This window comes from Homalodisca vitripennis, chromosome 5, assembly GCF_021130785.1.
Source record: "Homalodisca vitripennis isolate AUS2020 chromosome 5, UT_GWSS_2.1, whole genome shotgun sequence".
Taxonomy (NCBI): domain Eukaryota; kingdom Metazoa; phylum Arthropoda; class Insecta; order Hemiptera; family Cicadellidae; genus Homalodisca; species Homalodisca vitripennis.
In genome coordinates, this window is record NC_060211.1 from 186048044 (window position 1) to 186066827 (window position 18784).

The window sequence follows — 18784 nt, forward strand, 5'->3', positions numbered from 1 at the left end:
AACACACAACTTAATTTTAAATTTTTAAAAAGATTTTCCACTATTACCGTTTTAATACGATGATGCGATTTCGTACTAAAGGGAAACACATCTATATTAATAACAAACACAACTTACATTTTAATTTTAGAAGATTTTCCCCTATTCACTTTTAATACGATGTTTTGATTTCGTACTAAAATAGAACACTCTCAATTTAGATAACAACACCCCAAATTTCATTTTAATTTATAGAAGAGTTCCCCCTATTTCCTTTTTAATCGATGATGCGATTTCGTACTAAAGTAGAACACATCTCAAAATTTAGATAAAAATACACAATTACATTTTAATTTTTGAAGATTGTTTTCCTATTTTCCGTTTTAAAACGATATGCATTTTTTTACTAAAGATAAAACCATCTCTATTTTGATAAAATACACAAAATTAATTTTAAATTTTTAAAAAGATTGTTCCCCATTACACGTTTTAATACGATGATCGATTTTGTATAAAATAGAACAATTCAAAATTTAGATAACAACTACACAACTTACATTTTAAAATTTTTAAAGATTGTTTTCCCCTATTTCACTTTTTTTACGATGAGCATTTCGTACTAAAGATATGCAACACATCTCAAATATTAGTAAAACTCCCCAAAATTAATTTTAATTTATGAAAATTTTTCCCCTATTACACTTTTAATACGATTGCGATTTCGTACTAAAGATAGCACACATCTCAAAAATTTAGATAACAATACACAAATTTCATTTTAATTTATAAAAATTTTCCACTATTACACGTTTTAATACGATGATGCGATTTCGTATAAAGTTGAAAACATTCAAAATTTAATAAAATACAAACTTTTAAATTTTATTTATAGAAAATTTTCCACTTTACACTTTTAATACGATGATGCGATTTGTACTAAAGAAGTCACATCCAAATTAATAACAACTCCAATTTCATTTTAATTTATAGAAGATTTTTCCACTATTACCGTTTTTAAACGATGATCGATTTGTACAAAGGTTTGTAAACAACCTCAATATTTTTGATAAAACACACAAATTACATTTTAATTTATAGAAAAATTTCCCCTATTTCACGTTTTTAAAAAGATGATGCGATTTTTACTAAAGAAAGAACACATCTCAATATTTTTAAAACTACACAACTTACATTTTAATTTATAGAAAATTTTCCACTATTAAAGTTTTTAAAACATGATGCGATTTGTATAAAAATAGAACACATCTCATATTTAGAAACAACTACACAAATTACATTTTAATTTAAGAAGATTGTTCCCCTTTTTCCGTTTTAAACGATATCATTTCGACTAAAGTATTAACCCAAATTTTAATATTTAGATAAAAAAACACACAAATTACATTTTTAATTTTTAGAAGATTGTTCCCTATTAACTTTTATACGGAAAGCATTTCGTACTAAAAATAGAAACATTCAAATTTGATAAAAAACCAAATTAAATTTAATTTAAAAAATTTTTCCACTATTTCACGTTTTAATACGATGATCTTTCGTACAAAATTTGAAACATTTTAATATTTAATAAAAACTAACAATTACATTTTAATTTAAAAGATTTTCCACTATTACAGTTTTAAAACGATGAGCATTTTTGTACTAAGATTTAAAAACCCTTCAAAATTTTGTAACAAAATACACAATACTTTTAATTTAAGAAGATTTTTTCCATATTACACGTTTTAAACGATGATGCGATTTTTTATAAAAGTATTTTTCCCCCCCCCCCCCACCCCCCCCCCCCCCCACCCCCCCCCCCCCCCACCCCCCCCCCCCCCCACCCCCCCCCCCCCCCACCCCCCCCCCCCCCCACCCCCCATTGGAAAAAACAAAACCCCCTGACCGTTGATGAGACACCTTACACATACGTTTTTGAATTTTTTTTCTCTCCTCCATTACGTAATTCATAAATTGATTTCACGCGGATCACTATCAAAGATCTTTGTTCGGTCTTTGCACATTTCACAAGATTTACCATTAATACATTTCCAACAAAATTGTTGAGAAATCACAAAGGTTAACTTTATGAACTCTAGATTCTTCCGTTAAAAATTTCATCTTGACGGGTCTCTAAATCAAAGAAAATGAAAAGAAAGTCTTTGGTTTTTTGGTTTGTTTGTGTCGACCCGCATGTAACATTGATGGTTCGGGGGCATGGAAATCGTTACATATTTTACAAAAAACTTCCCGCACACGTGTTTTGACTTACGACTGTTGAGAAAGACAAGCCTTTGGCACTGTAAAAACATTTTTTTACCGACTTGCATCGTTTGACTCTTGTGGGCTGCGAAAACAGATCTGATTTTTTTTTCATGGTCATGTTACAGTCAGGGCATAAAATTTCCCCCATGCACCTCTTTACAGGGTGGAGAAAACGTTTTTGACATGCAGGACAGATATTTGAACATCTGTGTTCAGCTTTGTGGTCATAAGGGACATGGCATGCTTCACAATAGAAATGGCATGCAAAAGCTGCAGTTAAGCTAGTTATTACGTTGTAATGGCTTTCGTGATACAGCAAGTTTATTTTGTACTGAGCATCGGAGTTAGTACCTGAAAAATAAACATCTCGACCCTTATTATCGTAGTTATAAACTGTAATATTGTACTTTTTGAGGTGGTTCTTGAAATTTATTAAGTTCGGGGATCCCGCTCCCTGTTCAGAAATTTGGACCCCGGCTTTAGTCATCAGTTTTTTGGGCTCTAAAAGTTTGTCGCTTACCCATGTCCTGCCTTATTGTTTTGAACTGAGGATCTTTTTTGGCATAGGCTTTTGCTACCACTATAGCTCGGGGCAGACACAGATTATCACTATTCTTAATGACTACGATACCATTACGTGCTTTACATTCTTCTTGGAAATTATTGTACAAACCTGGTCTTCTGAGGCCACCACTACCTACTGGAATATTGGTGCGGGTTGCACTTAACTCTAAATGTGTCCATGGACTTAATCGAATTCCGTATTACTTTGGATTAAGTTTTCCAAAATATATCCCAAATAATTATATCCCGTGAACTTGATTTGCAGGTCTATTAAGCGATATATCCGGAATCTTTGGTCCTAAAAATTCAGAGAATCTAAAGTGAAGCCTAGGTAGTCATATTCGGTAGTACCGGCTTTCGCCTTTTCGAGAATACTCCCAAAACCCTTTTTAATCCAATCAAGTTCGGACACTCCTTTGGGTACTGGGTTAAACTTGAAAAACTGTTTCTGACCCATATGTTCTAAACCTTCTACAGTAGGTTTCACCGGTATGCAAAACTTTTAACGGATCCATGTTGTATGTAATTAGCTCTAAAATAATACAGCAAGCAGCTTTGATACAAGCTTTTGGAATGGGTGTTGACTGTTCAACGTCACGTTCTAAGAATGACAAGAAGACCACGTCACGCATTTTAAGTAAGTGTGTAGGAGTGTGCGCATGGCGCAGTAAACTTTTTTTACAGTGCACTGTGGTTATGATGTAATAAACCGAAATAAATTACACAAAACTTGATTATAAATACGAGACACAAATAAATTAATGAAAATCTATGTTGGATTTGTCACTACGATACAAACACAGTAACACAACGAATTAACTTGTTCACTTTCATAAAAACACAATAACACTGTATTAGATTTAAAGAAGCAATAGTATAAACACTTTAAGAACACACACAGTGTAAAGGAGTTTAATGTCTGTGATCGCTAAATAAAGTACAAGCACTTAATAAACTGAAAATGTAATAAAAACTCCTATAAGCTAATTTACTTTTATAAAATTTCTTGTCTTGATATCGACTCTGTATACACAATGTTGTGCAATATCAAGGAACAGAGCGACATAGGTCTTACCTCTTTGACGTCCACCTCCAGACTGGCGAGACAGGGAAAATCTCTGCCGCCTGTGTAGAACACCGACCAATCAGAGTGCTTGGCGGCTATTTTTAGACCAATCAGAGACGCGCTTATTTTGACCAATGAGGTCTCTTAAAATTGCGGTTGCAGCTGTACCGTTACTCGTCTGGGTTTTTTACATGTAACCGCAAACCTCAATCATCGCATCCTGTATGATTAACTAAATTCAAAGTATACGAAGCGGTATACGTTTTTGAAAATAGACTATAAATAAGTTAAAGCTCTTTACATCACACTCGGGAGAAAAATTAAAACTTATTACACACCGAATGCAGTACCTATGTATTATTCCGACTGTATTCAGGATGGCAGATATCCCGTGTTGTAACTGAAGATGTTATAATAGTTATTAGTTTTAATATTGTTGTAGAAAATGAATTATCAGAGTCCGAGGATGCAGGTAACCGCAAACCGCAAACTGTCCGTTACGAGCAGTGTCATGAGCCGGTGCAATGGGTAAGTCACTGTGGTCGAGATTTCATAAAGTGCTAGTATAGATTATAATATAAACATTAGTATAACGCGGGTGTCTCGAGACGATTGGACTAATACCTCTGTACTGCGTCTCTTTATAAATAAATTAAAGTAAGGGAACAGCTAGGAAACCAGAGTGAGGTATGATGGGTCTTTAGATGTCCAAGTATAAGCGACATATATAATTACACACGGTAAAAGCTTAAATTGTATGGGATGGTATTCCGTATTAAGCTACGCCCGCTTGATATTATGAAAATGAGAGCCTGGCCGTTAGAAAGTGATGGTGGATTTAACGTGGATAAAAAGTTGGAGTGCCGTAAAGGGAGGCGTGGGTTAAGTGAAAACAAAATACTTGATTAATATGGAAACTAAATGTCTAAGCAGTAGTTGAAATAAATGTATGGTGCTTTGTTAATAATGAAATACGGTTCTTTTAATTACCGGTTAAGTCTGCTTGAGAGTTGGGTCCCGGAATGAAGTGATAGACATCCAAGTGAAAGGTAACAGAAATTAGGGTCCCGTGATGGGTTTGCGTGGGATAAGAGTATATGAAGTACTTCGTAGACATTAGGTGTCCAGGTATTGAAACATATGCACGGGCATTGATCGGCAAATAGTAGTCGCTCAGAAGGTACGCCTCGTGTTATAAGCTGTTAGCTTGAGACTAGGACCTCGGGCTGAGAATATCCTGTTGGGAAAGTACTCGGTAAATATTAGCATTACACTTTCAGGTAATGTATGAATATTTGTCAGTAAAATGAGAGTCCCGTGTTAGGCCTGGTTTTTTTTAATGGGGACCTCGGTATGTTAGAAATTGAACGAAATGCAAGTTTGAACCCTACGAAGGTAAGGCTAACTAAGATTGTGCGATGTGCTCGGTAAATACTCGTATATGGAGATTAATACGGTAAAGGTGTGTTAACTATATGTGTGGGAACCAGTACAGGGTATTAATGGTGGGAAGACAATTTTCGAATGTGACGCTACGCGTAGTAAACACTTTAGAGTGTGGAGTCGTGGAGTATGTGTAAGGGCTAAGAGACGTGGCGTACGACATATTATATGGATGCCTGTTTGACTTTGTGGATACTAGTCGGTAATGTGTAGGTGGTCTAAATTGGGTATGGGTGATACCCCTGGGTAAGAGTACGGGAGGCATTTGGAAAGTGTTGTTGTCCCGTCAGTGTGAGGGTGAGGGCCTGAAGACGCTAGGGTACACGAGATATAGGCGCATACACACGTAAAGCTCGGGGAGTTAGAAATCATAGTATGTGCAATATCCGTAGTTAAGAGCGAGGTATGGGAGACAATAGGAAAGTGTGAAGCCTCTGCAGGATCCGTTAGAAAAGTAGGTCTTAGCATGTACAGGAGACGGACTATTGCAGGCCTATGTGGTACATTGGTCGGTAAAATTGTAAAAATCTGGGTATAGGCTTTATGCCTGACTAGGAGTGGAAAGTGTGGGGCCTCGGTAGGGTGCGGATGAGGGCCGAAGACGCTTGGGTACACGAGAGAGAGAGAGAGAGAGGTGGGAGGCTGTAGGTGTATACACACGTAAAGGTCAGGGAGTGAGAAATCATAGTATGTGCAATATCCGTAGTTAAGAGCCGAGGTATGGGAGACAATAGGAAAGTGTGAAGCCTCTGCAGGATCCGTTAGAAAAGTAGGTCTTAGCATGTCCAGGAGACGGGCTATTGCAGGCCTATGTGGTACATTGATCGGTAAAATGGTAAAAATCTGGGTATTGGCTTTATGCCTAACTAGGAGTGGAAAGTGTGGGGCCACGGCAGGGTGCGGATGAGGGCCGAAGACGCTTGGGTACACGAGAGAGGTGGGAGGCTGTAGGCGTATACACACGTAAAGGTCGGGGATTTAGAAATCGTAGTATGTGCAATATCCGTGGTTAAGAGCCGAGGTATGAGAGGTAATAGCATAGTGTGAGTTTTCTGTAGCGACCATTAGAAATACAGGTGTAGGTCCGGGAAACGGGCGATTGCAGGCCTATGTGGTACATTGGACTGTAAAATTGGTCAAAATTCGGGTATGAGCGATACGCTCGGGTAGGAGTACTGGAGGCAATCGAAAAGTGTAGGGTCTCGGTAGGGTACGAGTACACGGTTAAAAGATCATCATTCATCCGATAAAAGATAGGCGATCAGAGTACCGATTTGGGTATAAGTTGGAACCCTGTGAGGGACTGTTCAGGTGTGGGTCTGTAAGAGACCGGGGGTATAGATGGGTGGCTAGGTCCTGGAGTGGAGTGTTATAAATAACAGTGTGGGCAATATATGTGGTTAAGAGTATTGGAGGCATTCGAAATGTTTGGGCAAGGGCCGTTAGAAATGTGGGTGCGGTTTTTCATGCATTCCTGTACTCGAAAAAGATGGGTGACGGAATATGTCGTGCATGGCCGGTAAAGGTTAGGCGGTCAAAATCCGGGTATGGGCATTACGCCAGGCTCGGAGTGCGGGAGGCAGTAGGACTGTGTCGGACTCCTGTAGGAGCCATCAGATACGCGGGTGCGGGTGTTAAGACTCTCAGGTACTCAAAAAGGTGAGTGTCAATAGGCTTCGACACGGGACCTGTGGACGGGTGGTTAAGCAGTACAGAAAGTCAGAGGTGTGTGACAAACAGGAAGTCTAGGTTGAGATAAGTCGTCGGAAAACAGGAAGTCTGTGGTTAGGAAACACCGAAATGTACCTCCCATAAGAGACAATCTCCCATTGGCTAGGGGAGGGACCAGGAGGTGACAGGGGGTGTAGGAGGGGGTGGGTGGGGGCAGGGGCATGGCCTAGCCGCCATTGCTGCCCTGTCATTGATCCAGAGACGATGGTGGTTGTGGGAAGGGGTGCAGGGGGCGTGGCCTAGCCGCCATTGCTGCTCTCTCATTGGTCCAGAATAACTCCATAAGAGCCCATGTTACGGCCAGATCCGCGGGAGGTCTACTGGGCTAACCAGTTATTGTGCTAGCTAGTTTAAAGTGATAGAAATGCATAATTCTGGTTAAGTAAGTATGTAAGTATTTATTTGTTAGCGTGTCGTTTTTAAATGGTAATCTTTTTTACAACCTATCTTGGTACACGATTTATTACTATTTATAATAATTGTCTATTCATCTAAAAATCTAAATTGCTGTGAAAAGTTATGAAAAATACAATAAGGCTAAACTGTTCTCTAGACCTAGACCAATGCCCCAGCGTAATGGCACGTCTGTGTGGCAATGACTGTCAGTCCTGTTTTGTTGCTGGTCTGTCAAGTAAATGTCAAAGCCCGTCCCTTCCTCAGATCTCACATTCGCCGGGCCAACACTCACTCAGAACTATTATATCAGGACTGAAGCTAGAATGGCATAAACAATCATTAATTCATCTATAAGTTTTAGTAAATCCCTATGTAATCCTTATTTAGAAAACATTTTATTTGGCTAAATTACAAATGCAAATGAATATTTGTTTGCCCTGTCCTCTACCATATCTATAGGTCACTATAGAGCCCTTCTGCACAATGATTAGTATTAAATAAAATTTAATTGTGTTGCCTATGTAAAGGTATATTAAATTACCATTAAAATAGTAAAAGAGTTCAATAACAATAGAATTCTTTATGATAGAGTGAATTATTCAAATTATGAGTAAATTGCTAAACAACATATAAAGCACATAGATTGAAATCAATAGATTGACTTTGCATAGTACCATGAAAGCCTTTCCTTTAATAAATGATTAAAATGACAAACATTAATAGAATAAAAATATCAAAAAGTACTGTTATGTTAATATTAATACTATATTTGTGTTTTTCTGACAATTTTAATGTAAGAAATTTTGCATTATATACATAATAAATATCTTTATAATTCTGTAAATGAATATTTAGCTATTTAATTTCTTGTCCTGGTACACGGTGGCTCGGTACAAAAACTAAAGAGAACCCAGATATTTTATCTGCATAGTCATGAGATAAACTACAAGATGAATTAGTGATTAAAATATTTAAAAAAATTTAATCTATTTTTTTATTGAGTACAATTTATTTATTTTGTACGACACTTTTTATTATAGAACTTGGTTAAGTTACGGACTAAAAGAGTACTTTGTACACAAGATCATTTTGTACACACCAAAGTGTTTATTTCTTAAATTGTATGCGTTTGAAAAAAACTTTTTTGTAAAATAATGTTTTGATTATTTTCCACATTTATTCAGTTTATTTTATAAATAGTGATTAAAAGTACAACTATGGTGGTTATTGGTATCGGTATGACTTAAGGGATTTTTCTAAAGATTTCCATAGATATTTAAAAACACACAAAAAAGAATATCTAATTTTAATAAAAAATCATGTTAAGACACATTTTTAATCATGTTTGACTAAAGATGGTTCTCCAAGGCACGGTCAAAAATATCTCAGTAATTTATTTGTGAAAGAACTTTGCGATGCAGTTAGTTATGAAACTGGTAGCGTAAAAATAATAAGTCAGAACATAGTTTTTTGACAAAATAATCTTTATATTTTTATTATTATAGCAATTCAGGTAATATACAATGAAAATGCTATTAATAATACAAAAAATTAGTTTAATAATGTGACAAACCGGAGATTCATAATACAAAAAGGTATCCGTTACTAAAATTTTACTTTTAATCCACTTACAGTAGGTTATAAATTTTATAGCAATAGATCTAATGTTAACGAAAAATGTAATACAGATGTTATCAAAATAAAATATTCATGGTTGATATTATTTTAAATTAAAATAATTATTAGCTGTAGGAAATGTTCTGTAGGCTGAGAAAGAATACATCCATTTTTCAGAAAATTGAAGTATATTTTAACTTGAAACATTAAGAGTAATTGTTGAGTTTAACAAAACGTATGACGGCAATTGACATAAGTTGTTTGCAAACTAAAAGAGATACTGTAAAAAGTTGAATAGACACTTCCCTGAATATTTTATTACTGACAGTTTTGTGGTTTTACATTTTCGTTAAGTAAGCTTATTCAAAACGGCACATATGTCAAAAATTACTTTTTTAGTTGATTTCCCCCTCCTAAGAGGACCTTGACAGCCGTAGCAGCCCCTTTCCACCAACGTCTCGTACTTTCTTGGGGTGACGTTAGCATTCCGACCCTGTATTTTTTACCGAATGGAGCAAGTCATGGGGTGGAGATCTCTGGGGTTGTAGTAATAATTACTCAATGTCGGAAGAATTACTTATAAGTTTAACTGTGGTAAATAATTTGCTTACATACTATTGTTTTTATGTTTGGTAGAATATATATGAATGTGAATAGGAAAATCTTGGATATGTCTACAAGTGTAAACTGATACAGAGCAGATAAACAGGAAGTAAAGGGTTAGGATAAACACCTGCCGACTGCTCTCCCGGCTCCCAAGGCAAAACACTAGACGAATAGCTCTCCTTTGCATTTTGAAACCCCTTTGTAACAATGACGGTGGAGCTGTTCTCCTCAAAATTACGCCGTACGACATCACAAAGGAAAAGTATCCATGGTATATACCGTTTTTGTGCACTACAATTCAGGAGATTGTAGAGATATCTCAAAGAAAACAGTATGAGAGTTTAGCTTAGAGCAAAGGAGTTCGACATGCTGACGCCAAGAAAACCCAATATCCAAATGAACACCCAATAAACAGACTGAATCAACCTCAAAGATGTCGACCTTATCTAAAGCAATAACCCCCTTAGAAACCGTCTCAGATCGAAATTGAAGAATGGAAGTCTTCTCAACGTCCAGGAATAACTCGTTACTAATGACCAAGAATGTATTATTTATAAGAGAATTTAATTTAAAATGTAATCCAATTGAATTGTCTGCCTGAACGATGATTGTAGTATAATTATCGTATTGAGTAACGCAAATCGTTCACATGTAATGCAAAGAGAATAGATCCAAAAATAGATCCTTGAGGAATAACTTGGAGACCTCAACGAAATCTGACTTTGACGTGCCAAAGAGTTAACAACCTGAACATTCTGGTAACGATATGGAAGATAAGACTTGCACTACTGTTGGGGACAGCTTCTAATGCCATTGACCTCCAGCTTAATTAGAAGATTCAGATGGTTAACTGAATCTAATGCTCTACTAAGATCGCAAAAACACCAGTTACGTGATTATGATTATTAAGATAGGGAAGAACATATTTAGAAAATTGTGCAACAGCATCGATGGTGGAACAAATTCAAATTGAGTGTCACTCTAAATGGAACTCCAAGGAAGAAGTCAGTGAGTTTGACATAAGACGTTCGAAAATGTAACTAAAAGTTTGCAAAAAATATATAGAACGGTACTGTTGAGGATAAGACCTACTGCCTTTCTTGAAATTCGGGATGACCTTAGAGAGCTTCAAATCCATCAGAAACTTCTCTGAAGAACTGAGTTATTGTGCACTTTAGTTAAAGGAGTGCTTTTGGGTGACGCAACCCGTCTAATTACTAAAGTAGTCATTTCGAAAACGTCAGGAGATGAACATGATTCAAAGATGAAATGTTTTCATACATTTTAAGAGAAGTTGTTAGTGCCGTGAATAAACTTAATGGACGGTTTTCTTTTATTTTAGAAGAGTTTTAGTGAAGATACACTTCTAGATCTGTCCAGTGGGCCCTTATTAAAAAAAATATTGAAAATTTTCAGCGATTTTACGTGGATCAGCGACCAAAACCCCATTATCTCGTAGCTCATAATATGTGTTTTGTTAGATATCCGTCTTATAGAGTGATCAGACACAATGTTACAAATGGTTTTCGCAACATTCTTACTTCTGCTCAGACAGCTTTCGACCTGAGTCGAAATCTCTAATTAAGAGATAAAATTAGAAGATGGCAGTTTTCTTGTTGACCATATACGATACCCTATGCTGTTTAGAAGGGAAATCGCGCTGTAACATATACAAATGCTTGAGACGTTCTCTAGCCATCATAAATTTCCCCGTTAACAAACGAAGTTTGTGAAGTAAAATGTATTTGTTGTTTGTATTTGTTGTATAAAATGAAGTGTCATGTCCGAGGATGCTGTTAACCGTAAACCGTAAAGGCACCCGTAATGGTTGGGATGTGAAAAATCATAATACGACTAGTTAAGAGTTCAAAGTACGGGATACAATCGGAATGTGTGGAGTCCTGGTAGTATGCGGTTGAAGGCCTTAAGACTCTCCAGTACGTTTTGCCAGTGCATACTGAACCACAATACCTAAAAACTACACTGAGAAATTTCCAGACAACTACATTGATATACCTCTTATGTTCTTATTGCTAATGCAGTGTACCACAACACCTAACAACTACACTGAGAACTTTCCAGACAACTACATTGATACCTTTTATGGTCTTATTGCCACTGCAGTGAACCACAACACCTAACAACTACACTGAGAATATTCCACACAACTACATTGATACCTCTTATGTTCTTATTGCCAGTGCAGTGAACCACAATACCTAACAACTACACTGAGAATATTCCAGACAACTACATTGATATACCTCTTATGTTCTTATTGCCAGTGCAGTGAACCACAAAACCTAACAACTACACTGAGAACTTTCCAGACAAATACATTGATACCTCTTATCTGCTTATTGCCATTGCAGTGAACCACAACAACTAACAACTACACTGAGAACTTTCCAGACAACTACATTGATACCTCTTATCTTCTTATTGCCAGTGCAGTGAACCAAAATACCTAACAACTACACTGAGAATATTCCAGACAACTACATTGATATACCTCTTATGTTCTTATTGCCATTGCAGTGAACCACAATAGCTAACAACTACACTGAGAATATTCCAGACAACTACATTGATACCTCTTATCTTCTTATTGCCATTGCAGTGAACCACAACACCTAACAACTACACTGAGAATATTCCAGACAACTACATTGATACCTCTTATCTTCTTATTGCCAGTGCAGTGAACCACAATACCTAACAACTACACTAAGAATATTCCAGACAACTACATTGATATACCTCTTATGTTCTTATTGCCATTGCAGTGAACCACAACACCTAACAACTACACTGAGAATATTCCAGACAACTACATTGATATACCTCTTATGTTCTTATTGCCATTGCAGTGAACCACAACACCTAACAACTACACTGAGAATATTCCAGACAACTACATTGATATACCTCTTATGTTCTTATTGCCAATGCAGTGTACCACAACACCTAACAACTACACTGAGAACTTTCCAGACAACTACATTGGATACCTCTTATGTTCTTATTGCCACTGCAGTGAACCACAATAGCTAACAACTACACTGAGAATATTCCACACAACTACATTTATACCTCTTATGTTCTTATCGCCATTGCAGTAAACCACAAAACCTAACAACTACACTGAGAATATTCCAGACAACTAAATTGATATACCTCTTATGTTCTTATGCCAGTGAAGTGAACTACAAAACCTATCAACTACACTGAGAACTGTCCAGACATCTACATTGATATACCCTTATGTTCTTATTGCCAGTGCAGTGAACCACAATACCTAACAACTGCACTGAGAATATTCCAGACAACTACATTGATACCTCTTATCTTCTTATTGCCATTGCAGTGAACCACAACACCTAACAACTACACTGAGAATATTCCAGACAACTACATTGATATACCTCTTATGTTCTTATTGCCAATGCAGTGTACCACAACACCTAACAACTACACTGAAAACTTTCCAGACAACTACATTGATACCTCTTATGTTCTTATTGCCACTGCAGTGAACCACAATAGCTAACAACTACACTGAGAATATTCCACACAACTACATTTATACCTCTTATGTTCTTATCGCCATTGCAGTAAACCACAAAACCTAACAACTACACTGAGAACTTTCCAGACAACTACATTGATATACCTCTTATGTTCTTATTGCCAGTGCAGTGAACCACAATACCTAACAACTACACTGAGAATATTCCAGACAACTACATTGATACCTCTTATCTTCTTATTGCCATTGCAGTGAACCACAACACCTAACAACTACACTGAGAACTTTCCAGACAACTACATTGATACCTCTTATGTTCTTATTGCCACTGCAGTGAACCACAATAGCTAACAACTACACTGAGAATATTCCACACAACTACATTTATACCTCTTATGTTCTTATCGCCATTGCAGTAAACCACAAAACCTAACAACTACACTGAGAACTTTCCAGACAACTACATTGATACCTCTTATGTTCTTATTGCCACTGCAGTGAACCACAATAGCTAACAACTACACTGAGAACTGTCCAGACATCTACATTGATATACCTCTTATGTTCTTATTGCCAGTGCAGTGAACCACAATACCTAACAACTACACTGAGAATATTCCAGACAACTACATTGATACCTCTTATCTTCTTATTGCCATTGCAGTGAACCACAACACCTAACAACTACACTGAGAATATTCCAGACATTTACATTGATATACCTCTTATGTTCTTATTGCCAATGCAGTGTACCACAATAGCTATCAACTACACTGAGAATATTCCACACAACTACATTTATACCTCTTATGTTCTTATTGCCATTGCAGTGTACCACAAAACCTAACAACTACACTGAGAACTTTCCAGACAACTACATTGATATACCTCTTATGTTCTTATTGCCAATGCAGTGAACCACAATAGCTAACAACTACACTGAGAATATTCCAGACAACTACATTGATACCTCTTATCTTCTTATTGCCATTGCAGTGAACCACTACAACTAACAACTACACTGAGAACTCTCCAGACAACTACATTGATACCTCTTATCTTCTTATTGCCAGTGCAGTGAACCACAATACCTAACAACTACACTGAGAATATTCCAGACAACTACATTGATATACCTCTTATGTTCTTATTGCCAATGCAGTGTACCACAACACCTAACAACTACACTGAGAACTTTCCAGACAACTACATTGATACCTCTTATGTTCTTATTGCCACTGCAGTAAACCACAATAGCTAACAACTACACTGAGAATATTCCACACAACTAAATTTATACCTCTTATGTTCTTATCGCCATTGCAGTAAACCACAAAACCTAACAACTACACTGAGAACTTTCCAGACAACTACATTGATACCTCTTATGTTCTTATTGCCACTGCAGTGAACCACAATAGCTATCAACTACACTGAGAACTGTCCAGACAACTACATTGATATACCTCTTATGTTCTTATTGCCAGTGCAGTGAACCACAATACCTAACAACTACACTGAGAATATTCCAGACATTTACATTGATATACCTCTTATGTTCTTATTGCCAATGCAGTGAACCACAATAGCTATCAACTACACTGAGAATATTCCACACAACTACATTTATACCTCTTATGTTCTTATTGCCATTGCAGTAAACCACAAAACCTAACAACTACACTGACAACTTTCCAGACAACTACATTGATATACCTCTTATGTTCTTATTGAAATGCAGTGAACCACAATAGCTAACAACTACACTGAGAATATTCCAGACAACTACATTGATACCTCTTATCTTCTTATTGCCATTGCAGTGAACCACTACAACTAACAACTACACTGAGAACTCTCCAGACAACTACATTGATACCTCTTATCTTCTTATTGCCAGTGCAGTGAACCACAATACCTAACAACTACACTGAGAATATTCCAGACAACTACATTGATATACCTCTTATGTTCTTATTGCCATTGCAGTGAACCACAACACCTAACAACTACACTGAGAATATTCCAGACAACTACATTGATACCTCTTATCTTCTTATTTCCATTGCAGTGAACCACAACACCTAACAACTACACTGAGAATATTCCAGACAACTACATTGATATACCTCTTATCTTCTTATTGCCAATGCAGTGAACCACAACACCTAACAACTACACTGAGAACTTTCCAGACAACTACATTGGATACCTCTTATGTTCTTATTGCCACTGCAGTGAACCACAATAGCTAACAACTACACTGAGAATATTCCAGACAACTACATTGATATACCTCTTATGTTCTTATCGCCATTGCAGTGAACCACAAAACCTAACAACTACACTGAGAATATTCCAGACAACTACATTGATATACCTCTTATGTTCTTATGCCAGTGAAGTGAACCACAAAACCTATCAACTACACTGAGAACTTTCCAGACAACTACATTGATACCTCTTATCTTCTTATTGCCATTGCAGTGAACCACAACACCTAACAACTACACTGAGAACTCTTCCAGACAACTACATTGATATACCTCTTATCTTCTTATTGCCAATGCAGTGAACCACAACACCTAACAACTACACTGAGAACTCTCCAGACAACTACATTGATATACCTCTTATGTTCTTATTGCCATTGCAGTGAACCACAACACCTAACAACTACACTGAGAATATTCCACACAACTACATTTATACCTCTTATGTTCTTATCGCCATTGCAGTGAACCACAAAACCTAACAACTACACTGAGAATATTCCAGACAACTACATTGATATACCTCTTATCTTCTTATTGCCAGTGCAGTGAACCACAATACCTAACAACTACACTGAGAATATTCCAGACAACTACATTGATATACCTCTTATGTTCTTATTGCCATTGCAGTGAACCACAATAGCTAACAACTACACTGAGAATATTCCAGACAACTACATTGATACCTCTTATCTTCTTATTGCCATTGCAGTGAACCACAACACCTAACAACTACACTGAGAATATTCCAGACAACTACATTGATATACCTCTTATGTTCTTATTGCCATTGCAGTAAACCACAAAACCTAACAACTACACTGAGAATATTCCAGACAACTACATTGATATACCTCTTATGTTCTTATTGCCAGTGCAGTGAACCACAATAGCTAACAACTACACTGAGAACTTTCCAGACAACTACATTGATATACCTCTTATGTTCTTATTGCCATTGCAGTGAACCACAACACCTAACAACTACACTGAGAACTCTCCAGACAACTACATTGACATACCTCTTATCTTCTTATTGCCAGTGCAGTGAACCACAATACCTAACAACTACACTAAGAATATTCCAGACAACTACATTGATATACCTCTTATGTTCTTATTGCCATTGCAGTGAACCACAACACCTAACAACTACACTGAGAATATTCCAGACAACTACATTGATACCTCTTATCTTCTTATTTCCATTGCAGTGAACCACAACACCTAACAACTACACTGAGAATATTCCAGACAACTACATTGATATACCTCTTATGTTCTTATTGCCAATGCAGTGTACCACAACACCTAACAACTACACTGAGAACTTTCCAGACAACTACATTGATACCTCTTATGTTCTTATTGCCACTGCAGTGAACCACAATAGCTAACAACTACACTGAGAATATTCCACACAACTACATTTATACCTCTTATGTTCTTATCGCCATTGCAGTAAACCACAAAACCTAACAACTACACTGAGAATATTCCAGACAACTAAATTGATATACCTCTTATGTTCTTATGCCAGTGTAGTGAACTACAAAACCTATCAACTACACTGAGAACTGTCCAGACATCTACATTGATATACCTCTTATGTTCTTATTGCCAGTGCAGTGAACCACAATACCTAACAACTACACTGAGAATATTCCAGACAACTACATTGATACCTCTTATCTTCTTATTGCCATTGCAGTGAACCACAACACCTAACAACTACACTGAGAATATTCCAGACATTTACATTGATATACCTCTTATGTTCTTATTGCCAATGCAGTGTACCACAACACCTAACAACTACACTGAAAACTTTCCAGACAACTACATTGATACCTCTTATGTTCTTATTGCCACTGCAGTGAACCACAATAGCTATCAACTACACTGAGAATATTCCACACAACTACATTTATACCTCTTATGTTCTTATCGCCATTGCAGTAAACCACAAAACCTAACAACTACACTGAGAACTGTCCAGACAACTACATTGATATACCTCTTATGTTCTTATTGCCAGTGCAGTGAACCACAATACCTAACAACTACACTGAGAATATTCCAGACAACTACATTGATATACTCTTATCTTCTTATTGCCATTGCAGTGAACCACAACACCTAACAACTACACTGAGAATATTCCAGACAACTACATTGATATACCTCTTATGTTCTTATTGCCAATGCAGTGTACCACAACACCTAACAACTACACTGAGAACTTTCCAGACAACTACATTGATACCTCTTATGTTCTTATTGCCACTGCAGTAAACCACAATAGCTAACAACTACACTGAGAATATTCCACACAACTAAATTTATACCTCTTATGTTCTTATCGCCATTGCAGTAAACCACAAAACCTAACAACTACACTGAAAACTTTCCAGACAACTACATTGATACCTCTTATGTTCTTATTGCCACTGCAGTGAACCACAATAGCTATCAACTACACTGAGAACTGTCCAGACAACTACATTGATATACCTCTTATTTTCTTATTGCCAGTGCAGTGAACCACAATACCTAACAACTACACTGAGAATATTCCAGACAACTACATTGATATACCTCTTATGTTCTTATTGCCAATGCAGTGTACCACAATAGCTATCAACTACACTGAGAATATTCCACACAACTACATTTATACCTCTTATGTTCTTATTGCCATTGCAGTAAACCACAAAACCTAACAACTACACTGACAACTTTCCAGACAACTACATTGATATACCTCTTATGTTCTTATTGAAATGCAGTGAACCACAATAGCTAACAACTACACTGAGAATATTCCAGACAAATACATTGATACCTCTTATCTTCTTATTGCCATTGCAGTGAACCACAACAACTAACAACTACACTGAGAACTCTCCAGACAACTACATTGATACCTCTTATCTTCTTATTGCCAGTGCAGTGAACCACAATACCTAACAACTACACTAAGAATATTCCAGACAACTACATTGATATACCTCTTATGTTCTTATTGCCAATTAAGTGAACCACAAAACCTATCAACTACACTGAGAACTTTCCAGACAACTACATTTATACCTCTTATGTTCTTATTGCCATTGCAGTGAACCACAATACCTAACAACTACACTGAGAATATTCCACACAACTACAATGATATACCTCTTATGTTCTTATCGCCAGTGCAGTGAACCACAAAACCTAACAACTACACTGAGAATATTCCAGACAACTACATTGATATACCTCTTATGTTCTTATTGCCAATTAAGTGAACCACAAAACCTATCAACTACACTG